This window comes from Bos taurus, chromosome 19, assembly GCF_002263795.3.
Source record: "Bos taurus isolate L1 Dominette 01449 registration number 42190680 breed Hereford chromosome 19, ARS-UCD2.0, whole genome shotgun sequence".
Taxonomy (NCBI): Eukaryota; Metazoa; Chordata; class Mammalia; order Artiodactyla; family Bovidae; genus Bos; species Bos taurus.
This window is the reverse complement of record NC_037346.1, coordinates 4,076,854-4,102,204: the sequence shown is the minus strand read 5'-3', so window position 1 is coordinate 4,102,204 and position 25,351 is coordinate 4,076,854. Positions and strand designations below refer to the sequence as shown.

Sequence of the window (25,351 nt, the reverse complement as noted above, 5' to 3'; positions counted from 1 at the left end):
ATAAGAAGGTGTGTGCTTGTTGGTGTTAGAAAGGCACAGAGGGTTCTCTGGCTCATACTGTAAACAATGATTTCTCTTGTAAACAGGAGTCTGAGTATGTATGGCATTTGTAAAGATCATTATTTTCCTGCATTCAGATTGCACAATCACTATGAATTAATATTTGCTATATAAGAGCTATTTTTATGTTTCATGTTTTAATATTTATCTATTGGAAAAGCAAGAACAATCCTCATCATGAATTTTGATGGTGTCAGAGTTTTGTTTGTTAACACCCTGGGCTGTTCTGCTAAAGCCTTGGATCCCCTTCCCTCTCCTACCACATTCTGTGGTGTACCAACTGGCCAATAATTTAGGCTTCCTTCACTCTGGGCCTCATCTGTGCTCTGTGGTGGGTGTGAATGTTGGAGATATTGAGGGTGAGAGAGTAACTGAAGTACAGTAGATATTCATCCTGTGTTTGAAAAGGAAATGTGCTGCCCTTCTGGAGATAAGCAATATAAGGCTAAGAATTGGGGGTTGTTAATAAAAGGACTTAGAGAAAACAGTTTTCTTGTTTTTAGTTTTTTCTTATAACCGCAAGAAGGACATATTAAACAGGTTTAAATATGTCTTATGTTTCTACTTCACAGAGAAATCTGACATCCTGACATAGCCTCTGTGCTGTGGAAATAAAATATTTGAGTTATAAAAAAAGAAAGAGATGACTTCCCCCATACACCATGGTCCCTGTCCCACTGATGCCCATCTGGAGTAAGCAATAACTATCTAGGGGGTAGATTTATAGCAGATTGCAGGACTGACCAGAAGTAAAATGAGAAATGACCCTCAGTGGACCTGAGTCAATAGGGAGGTAAACTTGCTGTCTTGATTTCTGTGTCCAATGAAACCAGAAATACTTCTGCTTCTCCTTCTGCATCCAGGACCAACGTCATTGCTGGGACACAGACACAGCCCTGGGTGGAGGCTGTGAGGTATTAGAAAAGCTGGGTGTTTCTAGAAATTAGAGTGTTGTTTCTGGAAAGAAGGTTGAAGTTTTCTGTTATTTTCTATCTCTGTTCTTTTAGTAGTTACTTAACTTAAAATGACTCCTGGTGGTTCAGACAGTAAAGAGTCTGCCTGCAATGTGGTTGACCCAGCTTCGATCCCTGGGTTGGGAAGATCCTCTGGAGAAGGAAATGGCAACCCACTCCAGTACTCTTGCCTGGAAAGTCCTGTGAACGGAGGAGCCTGGTAGTCTACAATCCAATCCATGGGGTCGCAAAGAGTCAGACACGATTGAGCAACTAAACTTTAAATTTAACTTAAAATGATCAATTTCTCCTCCTCTCCAAGATGGAATTCTTTATCTCACAGGTCCATGCAGATGACTTTGGGGAAGAAGGAGGATCTTGGAATGGATTAATACAATTTTGATGACTCATTTTTTGATGCAAATGAAGTAATTTGTATTCTCCTAAGTTTCCAATAACCAGTCATAGAATAAGAAATTTGCAGACTCAGGCTAAGGGCTTTCCACTGCTCCTGCTTTCCTGACAGGCTGTAACCACATGTGTTTCACAGGTCACTTTCAGGAAGAACTCACACCATTTCTGACCATTTTCTCCATCCTGAGTGTTCTAAAATCACTTTGTATCAGTTCTCTGTTGCCACTGTAAAAGGTACCATGAGCTTAGTGGTTTAGAAAACACACGTTTATCACCTTAAAATTTCTGTAGATTAGGGATCTGATCTGGGCCTTATTGCTGTTGGCACCCATTCCTTTCTGAAGGCACTAAAGGATAAATCCTTTTCTTTGCCCTTTCCAGAGTCTAGAAAGCCCACATTCCTCGGCTTGAGATCCCCTTTCTTGTTTTCAGAGCCTGCAATGGCTAGATGAGATCCTTTCACATCATGTAACTCCAACAATCTCTTCTGTCTTCCTTTATCATTGTGATTATATGGAACCCACCCAGGTAATCCAGGATAATCTCCCTATTTAAAGTTCAGCTGATTATCAAGCTTGATTACATCTCCTTTCAAATTTAATTTCTTTTTGCTGTATAATCTAACATATTCACTGGTTTGGGGCATTAGGATATGAATATCACTAAGAGTTCACTTTGCCAACAAAGGTTCGTCTAGTCAAGGCTATGGCTTTTCCTGCGGTCATGTATGGATGTGAGAGTTGGACTGTGAAGAAGGCTGAGAGCCAAAGAATTGATGCTTTTGAACTGTGGTGTTGGAGAAGACTCTTGAGAGTGCAAGGAGATCCAGGGCTGATCTGGATTTCTTTGGAAGGATTTCTAGGACCCTTGGATTTCTTTGGAAGGAATGATGCTAAAGCTGAAACTCCAGTACTTTGGCCACCTCATGTGAAGAATTGATTCATTGGAAAAGACTCTGATGCTGGGAGGGATTGGGGGCAAAAGGAGAAGGGGACAACAGAGGATGAGATGGCTGGATGGCATCACTGACTCGATGGACGTGAGTCTGAGTGAACTCCGGGAGTTGGTGATGGACAGGGAGGCCTGGTGCGCTGCGATTCATGGGGTTGCAAAGAGTCGGACATGACTGAGTGACTGATGTAGATCTAAGAGTTCACTATTTTGTCTGCCATATACCCTATCGTCCTCACCTCTTTCCTTGGCCACAAATGTACATATTCAATGCTTGCAGGATAACTTAACCAAGAGTTCTCACCAGTTCCTTGAACTTAACTCATGTTCTTTCTCAAGAAAAACTTTTCTTCATCAAGATTTTCTTTTGTTGATAATTACTCTCTTACTTTGCACTTTCCTGGTGGCTCAGATAGTAAAGAATCTGCCTGCAGTGCAGAAGACCTGGGTTTAAACCCTGGATCAGGAAGATCCCCTGGAGAAGGGTAATGGCTCAGTTCATTTCAGTCGCTCAGTTGTGTCTGACTCTTTGCGACTCCATGGACCACAGCACACCAGGCCTCCCTGTCCATCACCAACTCCCTGAGTTTACTCAAACTCATGTCCATTGAGTCGGTGATGCCATCCAACCATCTCATCCTCTGTTGTCCCCTTCTCCTCCTGCCCTCAATCTTTCCCAGCATCAGGGTCTTTTCCAATGCGTCAGCTCTTAGCATCAGGTGGCCAAAGTATTGGAGTTTCAGCTTCAACATCAGTCTTTCCAATGAACACTCAGGACTGATCTCCTTTAGGATGGACTGGTTGGACCTCTGTTCAGTCCAAGGGACTCTCAAGAGTCTTCTCCAACACCACAGTTCAAAAGCATCAATTCTTTGGCACTCAGCTTTCTTTATGATTCAACTCTCACATCCATACATGACTACTGGGAAAACCATAGCCTTGACAAGATGGACCTTTGTTGGCAAAGTAATGTCTCTGCTTTTTAATATGCTGTCTAGATTGGTCATAACTTTCCTTCCAAGAAGTACGTGTCTTTTAATTGCATGGCTGCAATCACCATCTGTAGTGATTTTGGAGCCCCCCAAAATAAAGTGAGCCACTGTTTCCATTGTTTCCCCATCTATTTGCAATGAAGTGATTGGACCGGATGCTATGATCTTAGTTTTCTGAATGTTGAGCTTTAATCCCACTTTTTCACTCTCCTCTTTCACTTTTATCAAGAGGCTCTTGATGATCTCCAGGAAGATCCCCTTGAGAAGGGTGATGGCTAGCCACTCCAATATTCTTGTCTAGAGAATTCCATGGACAGAGGAGCCTGATGGCTACAGTGTATGGGGTCTCAAAGATTCAGACATGGCTGAGCAACTAACACATTCTCTTACTCACTTGGTCTTAAGTTTCAGAATTATGGTAGAGTACTTTTTTCCCCTCCATTTCCATCAAAATCAAGTGTGAAATCAGTTTTGTATAATTCTGTAATGTTTCTGAAGTCTCTGTTTATTTCAAGCCCAATTGTTAGTACTGAGTTTGGATCCTCGTTATATCTCAACCAAATTTAATAAACTATTAACACATTTCCCAGTCTTTAACCCTGATCTCCACATTCCAGTTTAACCTATACCTGCTCTGGACTGGGCTCTAGGCAATTCTGGTCATACCACTCTCTAATTCACCTTCTTAGAAGTCTTTAGTGGCATCTCTTCCATATGATAGTCACATGTTTCCACAATATGGTCACAGATCACAATCAACATTCTGCAACATTTGGATTCTCATTTAATCCTCAAAACAACAGTGTTAGGTGGGACTTTGCAAAACCACTTGAAGCCAAGAGAGATTACTGATCTTGATCAAGGTCATCCAGTATATAAGGAGCATAATTGAGGCTTGACTCTCTTCTCCCAGGTTCATTGCTGTTTGCATAACCATCTTGGTAACTTTATTTCCTGCTACTCCTCTAACATGCAGACCATGATGGGCTTTCAGTCTTCCCCAATCTTTAACAAGTTCTTAATGTTTTTGTTATTGCTTAAGATACCTATTCTTTGTAATTTCATGTGTCCTCAAACCGTCCCTGCTTACAAAAATTAAATCCATCCTTAAGGCCTATTTTAAAAGTTGTGATCTTCATTAAGCCTTTGGCATCATTCATTACTTTGATCTTTCTTGCCATATTGTTTTGCCAAAACTTATTGAGACTTGTATTAAAGTTATTTGGCCCCTTGACTTAAACCATAATCTGCTTGTTGGCATGCAGTCTAAAGGTTAATATATGTGTTACCAAGCCCAAGCTTGCATTGCTCACTGCATGCAGGCCAATATACAGAGAGATGAAGTGATGGAGCAAAGAATAGAGACTATTCAGAAGGCCAGCAGAAATAGATGATGGATTAGTGTCCCAAAGAACCATCTTACCAGAGTTAGAAATCAAGCTTCTTTTGTGCCAAAAGGAAAGGGGATGAGGTTGGTTGTTGCAGAACTCCTGGTGCTGACCAGATCCCAGAGGGAATGTGATAATTCTTTGTTCTTGCAGCTGTCTAGTTAGGTCTGGTCACTGTGTTCCTGCAAACTCTCACCAAGGCAAGTGTTATTTTCTGTTCTCCAGCCTTTTATCTATAAGTGAATGAAAAGTATTATGGCTTAAAGGTTAAGCCTGGGAGGCAGAGCCTTGAGAAAAGGCTATTATGTATATTTTAAGCTATAGGGAACCTTCTTTTACTGTTTGACTAGACAAAGTTGCAGAGCCAGCATGACTAAGCACAGGCAAAGGAGTGCTAAGGTTAGAGCTAGTCAAATTTGTTCTTCTCCATTAAACATGGACTTTGGAGCCAAACTTCCTGGATTTAAATTCTGACTTTGCTCTTATTGATTGTGTGGCCTTCAGAAAATTATCAGTATTTCTGTGCCTATCAGTAAAATGGGGTCAATTATTGGTGCTTATTCGATAGATTTGTATGAGGATCGGGTGAATTGATATTCTTAAGGCACTTAGAACTATCCATCTCAAAGTAAATACTTAATAATTTTAGCTTATGATTGTGGTTATTACCTTCTTAAGTTTTGCATTATATGCTTCCTCAACACATAGATGCAGATACAATGTAAATAAAAATTGCATAATTAGATCCTTTATCTTGATTTCTCTACAGCAAACTATTTTATTCCAATAGTCTCAACACAATCATTGTCTGCCTTTCAGATCAGCTCCCTTTTTATGTTACGGAGGCCTGGCGTGCTGCGATTCATGGGGTCGCAAAGAGTAGGACACGACTGAGCGACTGAACTGAACTGAATTACAACTGAGTTTTATGATGCTGATGGAGATACAAAAGCACCTGTCATTTTTTCATATGATACCAAGGTAGAAAGAGTTACCAATACAATAGAAAAATCAATCAAGTTTCAAAATGATCATTAAATAAGAATGCTGATCAGAATCCAATACGATTTTTTATTAAGTAATTAAAATCTTATACTTTTTATTCCATAAAATTTTATTCAATTTCTATCCCAAATTATATATACATTTATTTTTTCTTGGGGATGGTTTTGATAACGGCCTCCTGTACCATGTCACGAACCTCCATCCATAGTTCTTCAGGTACTCTATCAGATCTAATCCTTTGAATCTATTTGTCAATTTCACTGTATAGTTGTAAGAGGTTTTATTTAGTTTGTACCTGAATGGTCCACTGGTTTTTTTCTACCTTCTTCAAGTTTGAATTTTGCAACAAGGAATTCATGATCTGCATCACAGTCAGCTCCAAGTCTTGTCTTTGCTAACTGTGTAGAACTTCTCCATCTTCAATTGCAAAGAACATGATCAATCTGATTTCAGTATTGGCCATCTGGTTATGCCCATGTGTAGAGTCGTTTCTTGTGTTGTTGGAAGCAGGTGTTTGCTATGACCAGTGTGTCCTCTTGGCAAGACTCTGTTAGCCTTTGTGCTGCTTCATTTTGTACTCCCAGGCCAAACTTGCTTGTTACTGCAGGTATCTCTTAACTTCCTACTTCTGCATTCCAGTCCCCTATGATAAAAAGAACATTTTTGGGGGTGTCAGTTATAGAAGGTCCTGGAGGTCATCATAGAACTGTTCAACTTCAGCTTCCTCAGCATTAGTGATCAGGGCATAGACTTGGATTACTGTGATACCGAATGGTTTGCCTTGGAAATGAACAGAGACCATTCTGTCATTCTTGAGAGTGCAACAAAGAACTGCATTTCAGATTCTTTTGTTGACTATGAGGACTACTCCATTTCCTCTAGGGGATTTTGTCTACAGTAGCAGATACAAGAAAAAGAAATGCAAAAAGGCAAAATGATTGTCTGAGGAGAATAGTTGAGAAAAGAAGAGAAGCAGAAGGTAAAGGAGAAAAGGAAAGATATACACATGTTACTACAGAGTTCCAAGGAATAGCAAGGAGAGGTAAGAAAGCCTTCCTCCATGGTCAATGCAAAGAAATAGAGGAAAACAGTAGAATGGGAAAGACTAGAGATCTCTTCAAGAAAATTAGAGATACAAAGGGAACATTTCATGCAAATATGGGCTCAGTAAAGGATAGAAATGGCATGGACCTAACAGAAGCAGAAGATACTAAGAAGAGGTGGCAAGAATACACAGTAAACTGTACAAAAAAGATCTTCATGACCCAGATAAGTATGATGGTGTGATCACTCACCTAGAGCCAGACATCCTGGAGTCTGAAGTCAGGTGGGCCTTAGAAAGAATCACTATGAACAAAGCTAGTGGAGATGATGGAATTCCAGCTGAACTCTATCAAGTCCTAAAAGATGATGCTGTGCAAGTGCTGCACTCAATGTGCCAGCAATTTGGAAAACTCAGCAGTGGCCACAGGACTGGAAAAGGTCAGTTTTCATTCCAATCCCAAAGAAAGGCAATGCCAAAGAATGTTCAAACTACTGCACAATTGCACTTATCTCACACACTAGTAAAGTAATGCTTACAATTCTCCAAGAGAGGCTTCAACAGTACATGAACTGTGAAATTTCAGGTGTTCAAGTTAGATTTAGAAGAGGCACAGGAACCAGAGATTAAATTGTGAACATCTGTGGATCATTAAAAAAGCAAGAGAGTTCCAGAAAAACCTCTACCTCTGATTTATTGACTACGCCAAAGACTTTGTTGGTGTTGATCACCACAAACTGTGGAAAATTCTTCAAGACATGGGAGTACCAAACCACCTTATCTGCCTCCTGAGAAATCTGTATGCAGGTCAAGAAGCAATAGTTAGGACTGGATATGGAATAATGGACTGGTTCCAAATTGGGAAAGAGTATGTCAAGACTGTATATTGTCAACCTGCTTATTTAACTTCTATGCAGAGTACATCATGAGAAATGCCAGGCAGGATGAAACACAAGCTGTAATGAAGATTTCTCAGAGAAAAATAAATAACCTCAGATATGCAGATGACTGGAGAAGGCGATGGCACCCCACTCCAGTACTCTTGCCTGGAAAATCCCATGGACGGAGGAGCCTGGTAGGCTGCAGTCCATGGGGTCACAAAGAGTCGGACACGACTGAGCAACTTCACTATGCAGAGGACACCACTCTTACAGTAGAGAGTGAAGAGGAACTAAAGAGCCCCTTGATGAAAGTGAAAGAGGAGATTGAAAATGTTGGCTTAAAACTCAGGATTCAAGAAATGAAGATCATAGCATCCAGTCCCATCATTTCATGGCAAAGAGATGGGGAAACAATGGAAACAGTGAGTCTATTTTTGGGGGCTCCAAAATCACTGCAGATGGTGACTGCAGCCCTGAAACAAAAAGATGCTTACTCCTTGGAAGGAACGTTATGACCAACCTAGACAGCATATTAAAAAACAGAGACATTACTTTGCCAACAAAGTTCCCTCTGGTCAAAGTTATGGTTTTGCCAGTAGTCATGTATGGATGTTAAAGTTCAACCATAAAAAATGCTGAGCACTGAAGACCTGATGCTTTTGAACTGTGGTTTTGGAGAAGACTATTGAAAGTCCCTTGGACTTCTAGGAGGTCAAGCTAGTCTATTCTAAAGAAATCAGTACTGGATATTCATTGGAAGGACTGATGCTGAAGCCGAAGCTCCCATATTTTGGCCACCTGATATGAAGAACTGACTCATTGGAAAAGACCCTGATGCTGGGAAAGATTGAAGGCAAGAGGAGAAGGGGACAACAGAGGATGAGACGGTTGTTGGCATCACCTACTCGATGGACATGAGTTTGAGCAAGCTTCCGGAATTTGTGATGGACAGGGATGCCTGGCCTGTTATAGTCCATGGGTTTGTAAAGAGTCAAACATGACTGAGCAACTGAACTGACCTTAATTTTCTCGTCTGTGAAACAGAGAAATTTCAAGACTATAGTCAGATGCTCTTTATTAGTATCTGAAGAAGTTTTGGCTTTAGAGGAAGGATGGAAAAATCAGCAAGATTACAGGATAAGGGTCCTGGCTTTGAATTAGACTTGAATCACATGCTAGTTATATCTCTACTGGCTTTGCATAACTTTTTCAATCTAAATCTCTTTCTATATGTATAAGTATCTCATTTTCACTAAGGGGTAAGTTAATGATTTTATGTGTGAAATACCAAACATGGTGATTGTCACATAGAAATAACTAGAACTTCTAAATATAATTTTAATGTTACCATCAAGATATAAAAAATGAGAAACAAACAAATGTTTGCATTAATGTTTTTAGAGTAGAGAAAATGGACTTCACCCTTTTGATTACAGGACCCATAATATATTTGGTGCCAAGGAAGGAAGTGATGACTTTTCCTGCTAAAAGAATGGGGAGGGAGGTGGGAAGGGGGTTCAGGATGAGGAACACATGTACACCCATGGCTGATTCATGTCAATGTATGGAAAAAAAAACCACTACAGTATTGTAAAGTAATTAGCCTCCAATTAAAATAAATAAATTTTAAAGAATGGAAGCTGTGAAGAAAAACAAGATAACTCCATTTGGGCAACATAAATCTGAAAACAGCATATAATGGTTCAGCTTTTCAATGTTTGACACAAAAGCCATTCATTCAGACTGGAAATGTCTGGTTATTTCACCCAGAACTCACTGTTACAATCATGCCATTCCAATTAGTTGTCTTTGGAGAGGAAATCTCACCAGATGATACAATTAGACCCAATTTGTACAAATACCAAACACTTGGAACATATTAAAAATGACATTTCTACTTATTTTATAGCATAAATGTTTGTCTTCTGGCATTTCTCAAAAGTGAGCATTTGAAGAAAGTGTTTGAAACAACTTTTCAGGATGGAAGGTTAATGATAAAGAAACAATACAGGTTACATAGTATAAGAAAATCATGTTTTAGCAATTACTTTTTGATATTTCAACAGTGACTTGCACCTTACTGCAAAGTCATTTCCAAATACCAATCATTCTACCTGAATGAGGCAGAAAGCAAGAAAGCAAAGTCTACAGTATCTTGACTAATCTTTAAAGGTATGTAGTTACTGCTACCAAACTTAAAATACCCATTCAACAAACGAGAGTTCAGTCAAAAGGTACAGGAAGTATCTACTCAGGGCCAGGTTTTAGGGAAACCATGTTGAACTAGACACATGGCTATAGTGACTTACTGTTTAACTAATTTCTCACACTAAGATGGGCTAATTAACAAGAGAAAGGTAGTAAAGAACTTAAAGTTACAGAGGAGAGGAATATTAAAGGAGTATCAGTGATTAGATTTGGTTTCCTATATGTGTTCCCAGTGCATGCTGATGATCTTCTACTTCTAACAGCTGCCACACTCTACTTTAGAGGTTTCTCAAGTCCACCTTGTCTGTCCATGGTCAGGTTGGAGAAATGATCCCTCAGGAAATGTTCTCAGTCAAAGAGGGAGAAAACATGGAAAATGGGTAGCCTGGCTAATTTGCTTTGTGTGTGTATGTGTGTGTGTGTGTGTGTGTGTGCACGCGTACACATTTAGTTTTATTGTAACAAAGCAACTTGTACACTTTTAACATTTAAAACTGAGCATCATCTTTCTTTTCTAGTGAAACAAAAAGAAAAATTAAAAAATAAACAGGAACAAAATTACAATAGAGAATGTCAACTGCAAATAAGATCCTATAGGCCCTGCTGATTCTCCCATTGAGTAGGAGAGCTCGAGTCATCATTAGGAAAGAATTTTATTTTAAAAGTGTCATCTTAAACTGCAAGGATGTCCATTAAACATCACAATTAAACACGCCAAAGGAGAAGCCATGTTGTCAAAATGCCCACTTAACCCATTCAAATATCTCAAACTGACCATTTGCTGACCTTCTATAACCCCAGTTGTTAAAGCTTTTTTTTTTCTTTTTCTCTTTTTAAACAAGAGAAATTAGACAGATACATGTTGGTAAATGCTAACTGTCCGTATTCACATAGAGACACAATGTTATATCTGAGCCCAATATATGGAGAAAGGAGGAAAAAAGCTAGAATTCCATGCACAACTGCACAGGGCCTAGCGCTCTCCAGTTTCCAGCAGAGCTAAGGGAGCTGGAGGGTTCCCACCACCCCAAAAGAGCATGGTGGTATTGATCCCATAAAGTTCTTGTTGAGACAGGAAGGGATAAAAATGAATTTGGAAAAGGAAGGGGTAGAGACTCTTTTCCCACTGAATTCTGCTGAAGATATTTTCCCCCAAAATAAGTTGTGAACCGTTGTATAAAGGAGAAAAGAGACCTCAAAAAGAGGGCAACTGAGCACAAGAGGAGAAGGGAAAAAAAAAAAAGAAAAGATTGTGACTTGCTTCCAGGGACGGGAGGGAATTTTAAAAGGCTGGAATCCATCAGTGTTCCATCAGTCATCTTCTTCACCTTTCCTCATCCTCATCCCCTTCATCATCAAAGCTTCCAATCTTCTTCCTCTTCATCATCATCATCATCTTCTTCTCCTTCCCCTTCCTCATCCATGTCAGGAACCAAACAGTACTGTAACAGATTTGGCCAAATATCATCATTGATGACCTCTCCTAACTCACCTGCACCTGCATCAGAATGGTCAGTAAACCAGGTGAAGAAGCTTTCTGGTTCCTCATGCTGTCTCTTCCTGCTGGCTTGATTCTGTGTTTGACTTCATCATTGCATCAAATCCTTTCCAAATTTCCATTTGATTTCAGTGGACTTTGAAGATGGATCACCGCTCTTATTCAGATGAAATTCTTTGGAGAGAAGTTTATTTTTGAAGTAAGGGTTTTCATCAAAATAAAAATTTATTCTGTAACCTGATTTAATGTCTTCAAATTCTTCACTTCAACTCTTGTCAAATAATGTAGCACCTTTTAATCTTCCTCTCCAAGAAATGCAGACACTTGTGGATGGCTAACATATATTGTTACCCCCAAATATGGGATTTTGATAGTAGGCAAAGTTTGTTATACTTCTGTTCTACTTTCGAAATCTCTTCACTGGCTTGTTCATTAAGTTTGTCTATTTCATTTTGTACTTTATCAATATGTTCGATTGCTTATTGCTGTTCTTTTTCTTCCTTCAGCAAGTTTGAAGAAGCAGATGCCTCATCTGGCCTGGAGGCAAGAGTCAGCCTCACTGTTTTCAGTTTCTTAGCTTGGAGTGGAAGTGAAAACTGGTGTTTGGGAGCCATGCTGGGGAAAAAAGCCAAGGACCCTCCAAGGGGAAGAGAAAGGTACTGCAAGCTCAGAGAACTCTAATTTGCTTTTTATGTGGGACTGTTCTGAGATGTACTGTATGTTATATCCCAAAAGTTCCCAGTGTAATTGAGTTCCCACTGCCTATACTGGTAACATGTTCACTAAGATACTCTGTTTCACCTTCTCTATTTCATCTATTTCTTTCCTTCTGTTTCACCCACTCTTCTACCATTTCTTTGGAGATTATCTCCTACATAAACCTCTTGAAATCATGTTCTTGTCTAGAGTCTGCATTATGGAAGATTAAACTAAGCCTTCCTAGGGAAGAGAATAAGTAGATTATTCCAAGGAAAGTGAAAAGCATGACTAGAAGCCTAGAGGTAAGAGAATGCATAGCATGATTAAGAAACTTGCAGTACAACCTGATGGTTGAATACTAAGAAAGAGTAGCTAGAGTTGAAGCCAGAGTGGTAAAGTAGCACAGTATCTGAAAATTCTAAATTGTGTGACGTTTGGGCTTCATATTAAAAGAATCAGGAGATGTCTAGGAGGAGGACTTGCACTGGAAATTGGGAGGAGGATGGGACTATGAGAGAATTAGAAATTGGAGTTGACAGTGCTTGACAGGGTGTCATGGAGAGCAGAATCCAACATAACATATGGGATTTTAACTCAGATATAGGATAGATGACCATATTATGCAAATCCGGAGGGGCACAGCTTTAACTTGAATTTTATATTAACTGTCCTCCCTTGCTTACTGCAAAATGAATAATGGCCTCTGGAGTTCTTCATTGGCCATGCTATGTAAGTTTGAACTAAAGAATAACAATCAGCTTAGAGAGGCGAATATGAGTTAATTTTTATATGTGCTGAATATAAGATTCCTGTGGAGATTTTAGTAGCTGAATTGATCTGTTACTCAGGAGACAGGCTTCAGCTGAAGACCAAGATTCATAAATAATCAGAAAATGTATTGAGGGCATACAGATAGTGAGATCAGAGAAACTTAAAGGAGAATCCTGGAGAACCTGACATTTAAGATTTTTTAAAACACTGAGATTAAAAAAAAAAAAATGCAAAAGATAGTAAGAAGGAATACCCAGAAGAAAACCCAGAGTGTGACTTCAATGAAAGCAAAAGAATGGAATGCTATCAGATCAGATCAGTCGCTCAGTCGTGTCCGACTCTTTGCCACCCCATGAATCACAGCATGCCAGGCCTCCCTGTCTATCACCATCTCCCGGAGTTCACACAGACTCATGTCCATCGAGTCAGTGATGCCATCCAGCCACCCCATCCTCTGTCATCCCCTTCTGCTCCTGCCCCCAATCCCTCCCACCATCAGAGTCTTTTCCAATGAGTCAACTCTTCGCATGAGGTAGCCAAAGTACTGGAGTTTCAGATTCAGCATCAGTCCTTCCAAAGAAATCCCAGGGTTAATCTCCTTCAGAATGGACCAGTTGGATCTCCTTGCAGCCCAAGAGACTCTCAAGAGTCTTTTCCAACATCACAGTTCAAAAGCATCAATTCTTCGGCGCTCAGCCTTCTTCACAGTCCAACTCTCACATCCATACATGACCACAGGAAAAACCATAGCCTTGACTAGACAAACCTTTGTTGGCAAAGTAATATCTCTCTGCTTTTGAATATGCTATCCAGGTTGGTCATAACCTTCCTTCCAAGGAGTAAGCGTCTTTTAATTTCATGGCTGCAGTCACCATATGTAGTGATTTTGGAGGCCATAAAAATAAAATCTGACACTGTTTCCACTGTTTCCCCATCTATTTCCCATGAAGTGGTGGGATCGGATGCCGTGATCTTCGTTTTCTGAATGTTGAGCTTTAAGCCAACTTTTTCACTCTCCACCTTCACTTTCATCAAGAGGCTTTTGAGTTCCTCTTCACTTTCTGCCATAAGGGTGGTGTCATCTGCATATCTGAGGTTATTGATATTTCTCCCAGCAATCTTGACTCCAGCTTGTGCTTCCTCCAGCCCAGCATTTCTCATAATGTACTCTGCATATAAGTTAAATAAACAGGGTGACAATATACAGCCTTGACGAACTCCTTTTCCTATTTGGAACCAGTTTGTTGTTCCATGTCCAGTTCTAACTGTTGCTTCCTGACCTGCATACAAATGCTATATGAAGTACAAATGATCAGCAATGTCAAATACTGCCCAAAGTCAGGAAAGATATAGACAGAAATACCTGTTCAATTGAGTAAATGGCTCATCAAGAAGATTTTACCAAACATTTGACATGGCTGCCTGATTGCTGAGTCCTGAGTGCTGAGACAGAGATAAGAAAGTAAATGCAACTTGTATTCAGTCTTCTCAGGGAGTTTGGCTTAACTAATAACACTTACAATTATTATATCCAAGACTTATTAAGCACTTTATCTTCCACACATTTACAAATGCTATATATATATATTTTTTTTTCAGTCTATCATAAGGTATTATAGAGGAGGAAATCACAGTCAGATTAAATGAGTTGATAAAAACATTACATTAATTGTAAGTAACTAATAAGTGGCAGATCTGGGATACACACAGAGATAATCTGTCTCTAGAGTCTCTTTATGAGCAAGAGGAAAGAAATAATATAGTATCACTGACTCAATGGACATGAACTGAGCAAACTCTGGGAGATAGCAGAGGACAGAGAAGCTTGGCATGCTACAGTCCATGAGGTCTCAAAGAGTTGGACACAACTTAAGACTGAACAAAAACAGCAAAGAGAGACCTGGGATTAAAAGGGACTTCTGGGAAGAGAGACTTGAATGTATTTAGATTCTAACAAAAAGAAGCCGCTAGAGGGAGAATCTTTGAAGAGACAGAGACAGTGAGAATGCATTTCACAAACTTGGGCAGAAGGGACACATTTCATTGTTGTGGGAGAGATGGGCAGGATGAGTGCTATTATTGGTCTGTTTGGTGGTAGGAATTGAAAAGCTTATCAGTTGATGACTGCCATTCAGAGAAGGACATTGATTAAGAATGAGATAATGAGTGAAAGAGTCAGTTATAAGAAGAAAGTAAATATATTTGACATAGTTTTTGTGGTAAATGGGAAAGGAACAAAACATAAGAAACACTGGTGTGTTGTGGCAAATTGAAGTCTCATGGGAAGCTGTGAATCATAAATTTCAGCGTCACTAATCTGAGTAAGGTGCTATTTTTGTTCAATGCTTAGCAGCCTACAACAGAGAAGATGAATAGATGGAAGCCAAGTGTCATGTTTTGTTTTGTTTTGGTACAGGAGGGTGCAAGGAGTCAAGTAAATGTGATTGCTGAGGGTTTTGGCGAGAAAATTGTTGAAATGGAATCTGATGCACAGCAAAAGAAATTAAGTCAGAAGGAAGTGATAGGGAGACAGTTGATATAAACATGTACACGGAAGTCAAATGACTGAAGATCTTGGAGCAACTGAGTAAAATAATAGAAGTCTGTTTTGAAGACATAGTTGTCTGAATTTATCATTGAAAAGGTAAAATATATTTCAAGTGATGACAAAATCCAGAGGGTAACTATAAAAAAGAATCATAGACCTGAAGAAGAATAAAAAGCCTTTGAAGAGAAACATATCAAAGAACTGAGGATGTTTTATGTCACTAGATGGACTTTGATATTTTTTAAGATATTGATAACACAGGAGGTAAACCAGAAGTCTATAAACTAGGAGTTACATCTTTCAATAAGTGAACATTTAAGACCAGGAAAACATTTATTGACTATTATAAGGAGGTGTTGTTGCTGCTAAGTCGCTTCAGTCGTGTCCAACTCTGTGCGACCCCATAGACCGCAGCTCACCAGGCTCCCCTGTCCCTGGGATTCTCCAGGCAAGAACACGGAATGGGTTGCCATTTCCTTCTCCAATGCATGAACATGAAAAGTGAAAGTGAAGTCACTCAGTCGTGTCCGACTCTTCACGATCCCATAGACTACAGCCTACCAGGCTCCTCTGTCCATGGGATTTTCCAGGCAAGAGTACTGGAGTGGGGTGCCATTGCCTTCTCCAAGGAGGTGTTATGTATAACAAAATGGCTGAAACATAAAAGTAACAGGGGATTTTACACTTTACAAAGATCCTAAGATAAATAAGGTGAAAGAATAGCTTTAGAACTTCTCTAATCCATGATTAAGTTCCTAGTTTCAGATAAGTTCTCCCACTATAAAAAAAAAAAAAAAGAAATCTGAGAAAACTGTATGAAGCAACTGGTTTCAGACACTGAGCAATAGACAGTATACATCTGTGATTCCAGACACAAGAAAAATCCATGGGATTAGGCCTGCAACTGCATTGATTTTCTGCTTGGAGGAGCTTCTGACTCAGTGCAGGGAAGTGGAGCCTATATTAAGCAGAACATTTTGCTGAGCTAAGAAGACAGAGATGAGAATTTGGAGTTACTGAGACGATATCTAGCTTTTGGGCAGACCAGGAAGGAGGAAGCTGCACAGAGAAGGGAATCCAGAAATCTTCATAGGAATTGTCTTGATTATTCCATGAAATGTTAAGCAATTAATGTTCAGGATGATTCTCTATCGATAAGATTTTTCAAATAATAGATAAGGGGCAGCTATGAGATGAACTAAGATTCTAAGTTGAACTGAGAGTCCAACTAGGACATTGGAGTTCTAAGAAACCCAAAAAATAAAACCAAAAAAATGGAGCTGATGTACTAATAAAGTAATTCTCTAACAAATCAAAACAAGGTAACAAAATATATATAATCAACAATATAGTGTATGCAATGTGCATCATATGATAGAATATTACTAGACAAGTGAAGAAGAAAGGAGATATGATTCAAAACCAGGATAAAAATTTATGGAAACATACAGCAAGGTGACAGAGATCTTGCAATTATGACAAAGATTTTAGATAGATCATAGATATGTTCTTAAATTTTATAGAAATATATGAACATAGTACATAGATAGGAGGATATCAGTAAAGAATTGGAAATCCTTGACCTGAAAAACATAAAATCTAAAATGAAAAGTTTAGTGGGTGAGTTCAGCAAGAGGTAGAAAACCCAAGAAGTAAAGAGTATTAAGCTTCAAGAACTGGAAGACAGAATAATATTAATAGAAACTATCCAAACTGGAGCATAGAAAGAGAAAAGGCTGAAAAATCTTTAGTGAACTATGAGACGATATCAGGTAATATAATATATACACAATATAATTGGGATTACAGAATAAAAGAGAGAGGTTGGAACAGAAAACTATTTGAGGAAATAATGGCAAAAAATTTTCCAATTATTATGAAAAATGTCAACTCTCAAAACTGTGAAGCACAGCAACGTCAGTCAGAATAAACACAAAGAAAACCAAACTTATGGAAATCATTGTTCTTTTGCTGAAAACTGTATTGCTGATCTTGTTCATGATGCCAGTTGTCTTGCTGTTCACATTGTTCGCTGAACCTGAGGTAGACAAGGTGAAAGCGGGGAAGCTGGAGGAAAACTCAAGGAATTATTGGAACTGAGGCTCGTTTTCTCCCCACTGGCATAGCAGCCATAGCAGCAGGCATGCTATATTCACTCCTCTCATGACTGACCCAATGGACACAGCCTTGACAGAGCAGTAATAACACCGCTTTCTAGGTGGAGCTCACATATGCATGCAGCACAAAGTAGCCCGTGACCTAGCGACTACCTCGTGACGTGCAAGTGCGATGTTATAAATGATCTCAGCTGCTACACAGTCATTACCTACAAAACCTGGGGCGAGAGAGTCTGATCATGCCATCTTAGCTAATTTTCTCTCTCCCCACAAGAACCAAAAACAAAGAGAAAAATTTGAAAGTAACAGAGCAAAAAAGATTATTAGGATTCCTGGGGGAGTGGTTTCTCATCAAAATATAAACCATAAGACAATGGGTCATGGTTTTTTCGTCAATGTTGAAAAAAAAAAAAAAAAAAAACAACTCAGACTAGAATTTTAAACACAGGATTGTTTTTGTTTAAAAATAGAAGTCAAATAAAGGCATTTTCAGACGAAAGTTATGAGAATTCATCACCAGCGTACTTGTACTGTGTGTGTGTGTATGTATGTGTTAGTTGCTCAGTCACGTCCAAATCTTTGTAACCCCATGAACTGTAGCCTGCCAGGCTCCTCTGTCCATGAAATTCTCCAGGCAAGAATACTGGAGTGGGTGACCATTCCCTTCTCTGGGGATCTTCCCAACCCAGGGATCAAACCTGGGTCTCCAGGATTGCAGGCAGATTCTTTACCATTTGAGCCACTCGGGAAGCCCACCTGTACCATAAATGGTAAAGGGGGTCCTTGATATTGGTGAAACATGATTTGCACAAAGGAATGAAGAAAGATAGAACTGGTAAATATGTAATTGATTATAAAAGACTTTTTTTTTTTTTTTTTACTTTTTAAATTACTTAAATAAGGGATACTTATTTAAAGTGAAAATAATAATGTACAGTTTGATTTAAAACACATGTGTAAATTGAATGAATTTCAAAGTAGCACAAAAGATGGTGTGGGAGTATTAAATTTAATAATCAATATATTGCTGCAGAATTCAAAAATTATAAGGGAAATGCCATTAGTTTGTAGTGGACAGTAATAAATTTAAAGTAACATATTGTCCTCTTCAGAGCAAACAGGAATAAAAACATAAGCCAGGGAGATAAAATGGAACCTGAATAAAGGTATACATTCAAAGAGAAGACAGGAAAAGAGGAAGCATGGAACAAAGAATAGAATAGCTCAAACATAAAACAGTTGGCAAAACAGTATCTTATAGTCAACTACAAACTATATTCATTGTAATTAGATAAAGCTGCCTAATTAAAACACAAAGATTATCAGATTGTATAACAAAGCAAGAGCCAACTAATTACACGCTGTTTACAAAAGATGGTCATTACAGACAATATCACAGATAGTTTAAAAAGATAGGAAAATATCATAAAAATGCTAATCATAAACATAGTGTCTATTGATACTGAGAATATAGACTTCACACATGAAGTATTGTCAGAAGTAAACATAGGGATTTCATAATGCTGAAGCTTTATGCTGTCAATTCACCAGGAAGACAAAATAATTCTAAATGTATATATATCTAAAAATACACCTTCACTATATATGAAGTAAAAACTAACATGAGTAAAGGGAGAAACATTTATAAATATATAGTTGGAAACATTAGCACTCCCAATAAATGATCAAACAGATGATCATTAAAAAAAATCTGATAAGGATATTCAAACATTTTCAGCCAACTTAATCTATTTGACATTTATAGAATACAATAATAACCAACAGCTGCAGAATCCCAGCATATATGGTACATGAAGAAAAATAAGACCATATGTTGAACTGGAAAAGGCAGCTTTGGCTTGAGAGGTTTCAGTCTAAGTGACAAGCTTTAGGGAGTGCAAGTTTCACATACAACAGTGTGAATGTGCTAATATTCTGGGAATACATTGTTTTGTTGTGCCTTTTTGCTGTCATCTGAGGTTTCCAGATACCACTAGATGTATTAATATGAAGCAGAATAGTATGGGATTGGATCTTGGAAGGAGAAACTCAAAATAATACCATAACAGAAGGTATAAATGATAATAAAATATCAGAGGAGATGCTGCATTAAGCACTGACCAAGGATATCTGGGATGCAGAGTATGATAAAATATACGCCATAGTAGGCACTTGAAGCAAGGCTGACTAATTCGTGCACTGTGGCCTTAAAACCCAGACTCTAGCACTTTCACCTCACCAGAAACCTGGAAAAGCGCAGAAAGAGGTCCTCTGTTCTACCTCTCCCTCTGCCTTCAGATGCCTGTGCAAAGTCCAGGCAGTGAATCATGGTGCATGCTGGTGGGCCACCCCTTTTGCGGGAGGGCAGCGCAGTGGGGCAGTGTGCCTGCTTTCTAGGCAGTCTACTCTCCAGACCCTGGGGGATAGCACTGCAGGGCTTCCCTTGCAGTAATAGCTTGAGAGCAGAGTATGAACTGTGACAGCGGTGTCCTGGAGGACAGGCATTTAAAAAGTTTCTTCCCTCTTTAATGTAGTATTAGTTGAAACAAGTGCAGCCAAAACTGTAAACAAAGGAGGCATTATGCTTCCAGAAAAATCAAAAGGGAAATTATTGCAAGACCTCAGCACTTTGTGAATGTAGAACTTCCAAACATGCAAGCTGGGTTTAGAAAAGGCAAACCAACCAGACCTCAAATTGGCCGCATATGCTGGATCATGGAGAAAGCAAGGGAGTTCCAGAAAAACATCTACTTCTGCTTCATTGACTACACAAAAGCCTTGACTGTGTGGATCACAACAAACTGGAAAATTCTTAAAGAGACAGATGTACTAGAACACCTTAACCTGTCTTCTGAGAAACCTGTATGCAGGTCAGGAATCAACAGTTAGAACCAGACATGGAACAATGGACTGATTTAAGATTGAGAAGGGAGTATAACAAAGCTGTATATTGTCATCCTGTTTCTTTAACTTTCATGTAGAGTACATTATGTGAAATGTCAGGCTGGTTAAATCAAAAGCTGGAATCAACATTGCCAGGAGAAATATTAACAACCTCAGATATGCAGGTGATACCACTCATGGCAGAAAATGAACAGGAACTAAAGAGTCTCTTGATAAGGGTCAAAGAAGAGAGTAAAAATCTGGCTTGAAACTCAACATTCAAAAAACTAAGATCATGGCACCTGGTCCCATCATTTCATGGCAAATAGAAGGGGAAAAAGTGGAAACAGTGACAAATTTTCTTTTCTTGGGCTCCAAAATAGTTGCCAACAGTGATGGCAGCCGTGAAATTAAAAGATGCTTAATTGATGCTTTTGAGTTGTGGTGCTGGAGAAGACTCTTGAGAGTCCCTTGGACTGTAAGGAGATCAACCCAGTCAACCCAAAAGAAAATCAACCCTGAATATTCATTAGAAGCACTGCTTCTGAAGCTCCAATACTTTGGCCACTTGATGCAGAGGGCTGACTCATTGGAAAAGACTCTGACCCAAAGTGTGAAAGCAAAAAGAGAAGGGTTGAGTCAGTTAGAGAGCATCACCGATTCAGTGGGCATGACTGTGAGCAAACTTTGGGAGATGGCGGAGGATAGAGGAGCCTGGCGTGCTGCAGCCCATGTTGCAGAGTCAGACACGACTTAGCTTCTGAACAACAAATGATATCCAAATGACATTCAGTGTCTCTAAAATTTAGTTTCACTGTACTCATATAAACATTTCAAAGTAAAAATATAAGAATGAAAAAAAAAAGTCCAGACTCAGAAGCGTCAGGTGATCACTGCCCCTCCAGTGCCACCGGCTGACCTCATCTTGGTGCTGAAGCTTTTGCAGCATTCTCTGATTTTTATCAGCCCTATGGCAACCCCTAGGTTTACTCAAAACTCAAACTTTCTTTCAGACACCTGAATCTTTGTTCTGATGCCTGCTTGTTTTAAAAATTATTGTACACATCAAGCTTTTGTGAATATATTGCATATAATGTTGCTTGTTTTCAACACTATGTCAATCTTAACCCAGTCCTGGGAGATTAGTCCACATTTCTCACTAGGGTGAGGATGAATGGTTTCCAAAAAAATAAATCTATGTAGTTACTGGGAGTGTTGACTTCTTGGGTCAGAATATTTTTTTTACTTCCTACACATCAGGGCTGAGGAGTAGTGTATATTATTCAGTAATATAAAAAAAATATATATATAAATACCTCCCAATTCAAGATGGTATCTTGAGCATACACGCTTAATCTGTTTTCCTATTATCCTTAGGAAGAAAATGCCAAAATTGAAATGTCAGAAAAAAATAGTTGGGAAAGAATAATTTCATAACAGTGCTGAAACACAGGGAAGGGAAGAGAAGACAGGAAAATTTGAAACAAACCTGAAAAATAGAGGGCAGCTTTGATCTGACTAAAGTAATACTACTAATAATGATAATAATATATTTTTAACATTAATAGATGCTAACACTAATGTAGCAGATACTATATATCAAGAAATTCTAAATCCCCATTATACATTAATATGAAATTAGTAACAACTTCATGAAGTAAGAAAAATTTCCTCATTTTAAAGTTGAAACAAAGGCACTGAGGAGTTATACTACTTTAGAAACAGCAATAATAGAGATCAAGGAGCAGGTTATAGTTCAGTGATGTCTGACTTTTTCTTTTCCTTTTCACTGACATTTAATCTGACAGGAAGTCCTGTTTGTTGTATTCAAATAATATATCTAAGTGTGCTCTATGTCTTGCCCTCTGCGATGCCTCTCTTCTTGACTTACATTGTTGAATAAGCCAATGGAAGGGCATCCTACCTTATTGGCCTGCTTCATTCTTATTCCCCTAAAACTTAACCCCCATAAAGCAACAAAGAAATATTTTTTAAAACAGAATTCAGGTTATAATGTACTCCCTCTCCCTTTAAAAATCCCTTGATAGCTTCCTCTTGCAGGTAGAATAAAATCAGCTCATTATCATAGCTTGATGGATTTGATCTCTGTAGACCTTTGCCATCTTTCCTAATGCCATTTTTCTTCTTTTCCTTTGCACTTTTATTTCATAAGCCTTCTATGCTTTCAAGAACATGTCAAGGGTTTGTGATTTTGTAGGGACTTATATCTGCTGTACCCTAGTTATGAAAAGGCTCTCTCCTCAACTCTTTCCATAGTTAATTCCATCCTATTTTCAGATCTCAATCCAAAAGTTACCTCCTCTTCTGACAACCCTATCTAGAGTATGCTCTCCTGATGTCTTTATCACAATCTCTGATTGTTCACATAATTAATAAAAATCTGTTAATATTTTGTTTACTTGATTCTAATCTGTTTCCTCTACTATAATGTAATCTCTCCAGGGACAAGGACTTGATCTCATTTTCTCTTTCCAGCCCTTTGCACAATATTGTGTGTTTAGCGAATATACAATAAATAAATATTAAAAGGAAAAATACATTGGGAGAGGGGAGAAGTACTCTCCTCAGAAACATTCTGGAGAAATTAACATATTAAAAAGGGCCATCTCTCATACTGTGGTGGGGAGCTTTGTAATTAGAAGTAGTTCTGGTAAAGTGACATTCATTAGCAGATAATATAAGATGTTTTGTAAAGTAATTTCATTACTAGGAGGAGGGAAAAAATTCCCTTATTACAAAAAAGGCCAAGGAATTAGTACATGGGAAAAAGGATCAAAATAACTTTAATTAGAGGGGTATAAATTTTTGTTGTAGAGCAGATGTGAATTTTTGAAGGACATTTGTCTTCCTGTTGGCAAGACACCTGCCTTTAGAAACTCTCGGAGAGACTGGCCACAGAGCTGTGTGAAGCTTCTCCCCCAAGGTCCCTAGGTGGCAGGAATACATAGAAGAACTGTACAAAAAAGATCTTTATGACCAAGATAATCATGATGGTGTGATAATCATGAGCTCCCTTTTTTGCTGCACACTCTAATGTGTGTGCTTACATGTGTGAGGGGATAGTTGTGTGAGTCACAAACAGGAAGAGTACATTCACTATTTTCCATTACAATGAATAAACGCCCTCCTCCATGTAGAATACCTTGTTCTCCAAGAACTAGGTGAGAGAAAGTCATTGGTATTCATGACATTCAGTGGACCCTTTGATCTGTAAAGTCTTCAAGAATCAACAAGAGATTAGATGAGGAGTAAAAAACAAAACACACAGAAAGTAAAGAGAAAAGAGTTGAAAAAACTGAGGTAGGAATGAACAGCAAATAGGAGCGTGTCTCATGAGATGCCTTCACAGGTCAGAGGGATTCTGAGAGCTGCGCCACCTGGGGCTTCTACCCTGGTCTTAGGCACTGAGACTTGTGCTGCCTTGGGCACGGAGCAGGCAGACCAGTCACAGGACCTAGTTCCTTCTTGTTCCAGCTCTCACACATCCCTTGTACTTTGAAATATGTATCAAGATCTCCAGAGATGAGCTAATTAAACTATTACAGACATCCAGATGGCATTCAGTCTGGAGAGAGGCAGCCCAGAAAGAGCCAGAATAGTTAAGGATTTGCTCCTGAGCCTTTAAAGAACCTCGTCAAAGACAACTGACCTCAGACAATGCTCAGCTTTAAAAGCAAGGGGATGGACCCCTCCTGCCCATGTATTTTCTTCTTCCTCGAGCTATTAGTGATACACATGAGGCAGTAACAATATACAATATACAGCCTTGATGTACTTCTTTTCCTATTTGGAACCAGTCTGTTGTTCCATGTCCAGTTCTAACTGTTGCTTCCTGACCTGTATATAGGTTTCTCAAGAGGCAGGTCAGGTGGTCTGGTATTCCCATCTCTTTCACAATTTTCCACAGTTTATTGTGATCCACACAGTCAAAGGCTTTGGCATAGTCAATAAAGCAGAAATCGATGTTTTTCTGGAACTCTCTTGCTTTTTCGATGATCCAGGAGATGCTGGCAATTTGATCTCTGGTTCCTCTGCCTTCTCTAAAACAAGTTTGAACATCTGGAAATTCACGGTTCACATATTGCTGAAGCCTGGCTTGGAGAATTTTAAGCATTACTTTACTAGCATGTGAGATGAGTGCCATTGTGCAGTAGTTTGAGCATTCTTTGGCATTGCCTTTCTTTGGGATTGGAATGAAAACTGAGCTTTTCCAGTCCCGTGGCCACTGCTGAGTTTTCCAAATTTGCTGGCATATTGAGTGTAGCACTTTCACAGCATCATCTTTCAGGATTTGAAATAGCTCAACTGGAATTCCATCACCTCCACTAATTTTGTTCGTAGTGATGCTTTCTAAGGCCCACTTGACTTCACATTCCAGGATGTCTGCCTCTAGGTGAGTAATCACACCATCATGATTATCTTGGTCATAAAGATCTTTTTTGTACAGTTCTTCTATGTATTCCTGCCACCTCTTCTTAATATCTTCTGCTTCTGTTAGGTCCATACCATTTCTGTCTTTTATTGAGCCCATCTTTGCATGAAATAATCCCTTGGTATTTCTAATTTTCTTGAAAAGATCTCTAGTCTTTCTCATTCTGTTGTTTTCCTCTATTTCTTTGCATTGATCACTGAGGAAGGCTTTCTAATCTCTTCTTGCTATTCTTTGGAACTCTGCATTCAGATGTTTATATCTTTCCTTTTCTCCTTTGCTTTTCGCTTCTCTTCTTTTCACAGCTATTTGTAAGGCCTCCTCAGAGAGCCATTTTGCTTTTTTGCATTTCTTTGTACATCATGAGAAACACTGGGCTGGAAGAAGCTCAAGCTGGAATCAAGATTGCTGGGAGAAATATCACTAACCTGAGATATACAGATGATACCACCCTTATGGCAGAAAGTGAAGAGGAACTAAAAAGCCTCTTG

The 25,351-nt window shown here is 38.9% G+C and overlaps 1 pseudogene; it reads right to left on the bottom strand.

Annotated features, from left to right (window-relative positions):
- Positions 1 to 2,694: 2,694 nt before the first annotated feature.
- Positions 2,695 to 12,189, bottom strand: LOC790351 (protein SET-like; annotated as a pseudogene).
- Positions 12,190 to 25,351: the final 13,162 nt, after the last annotated feature.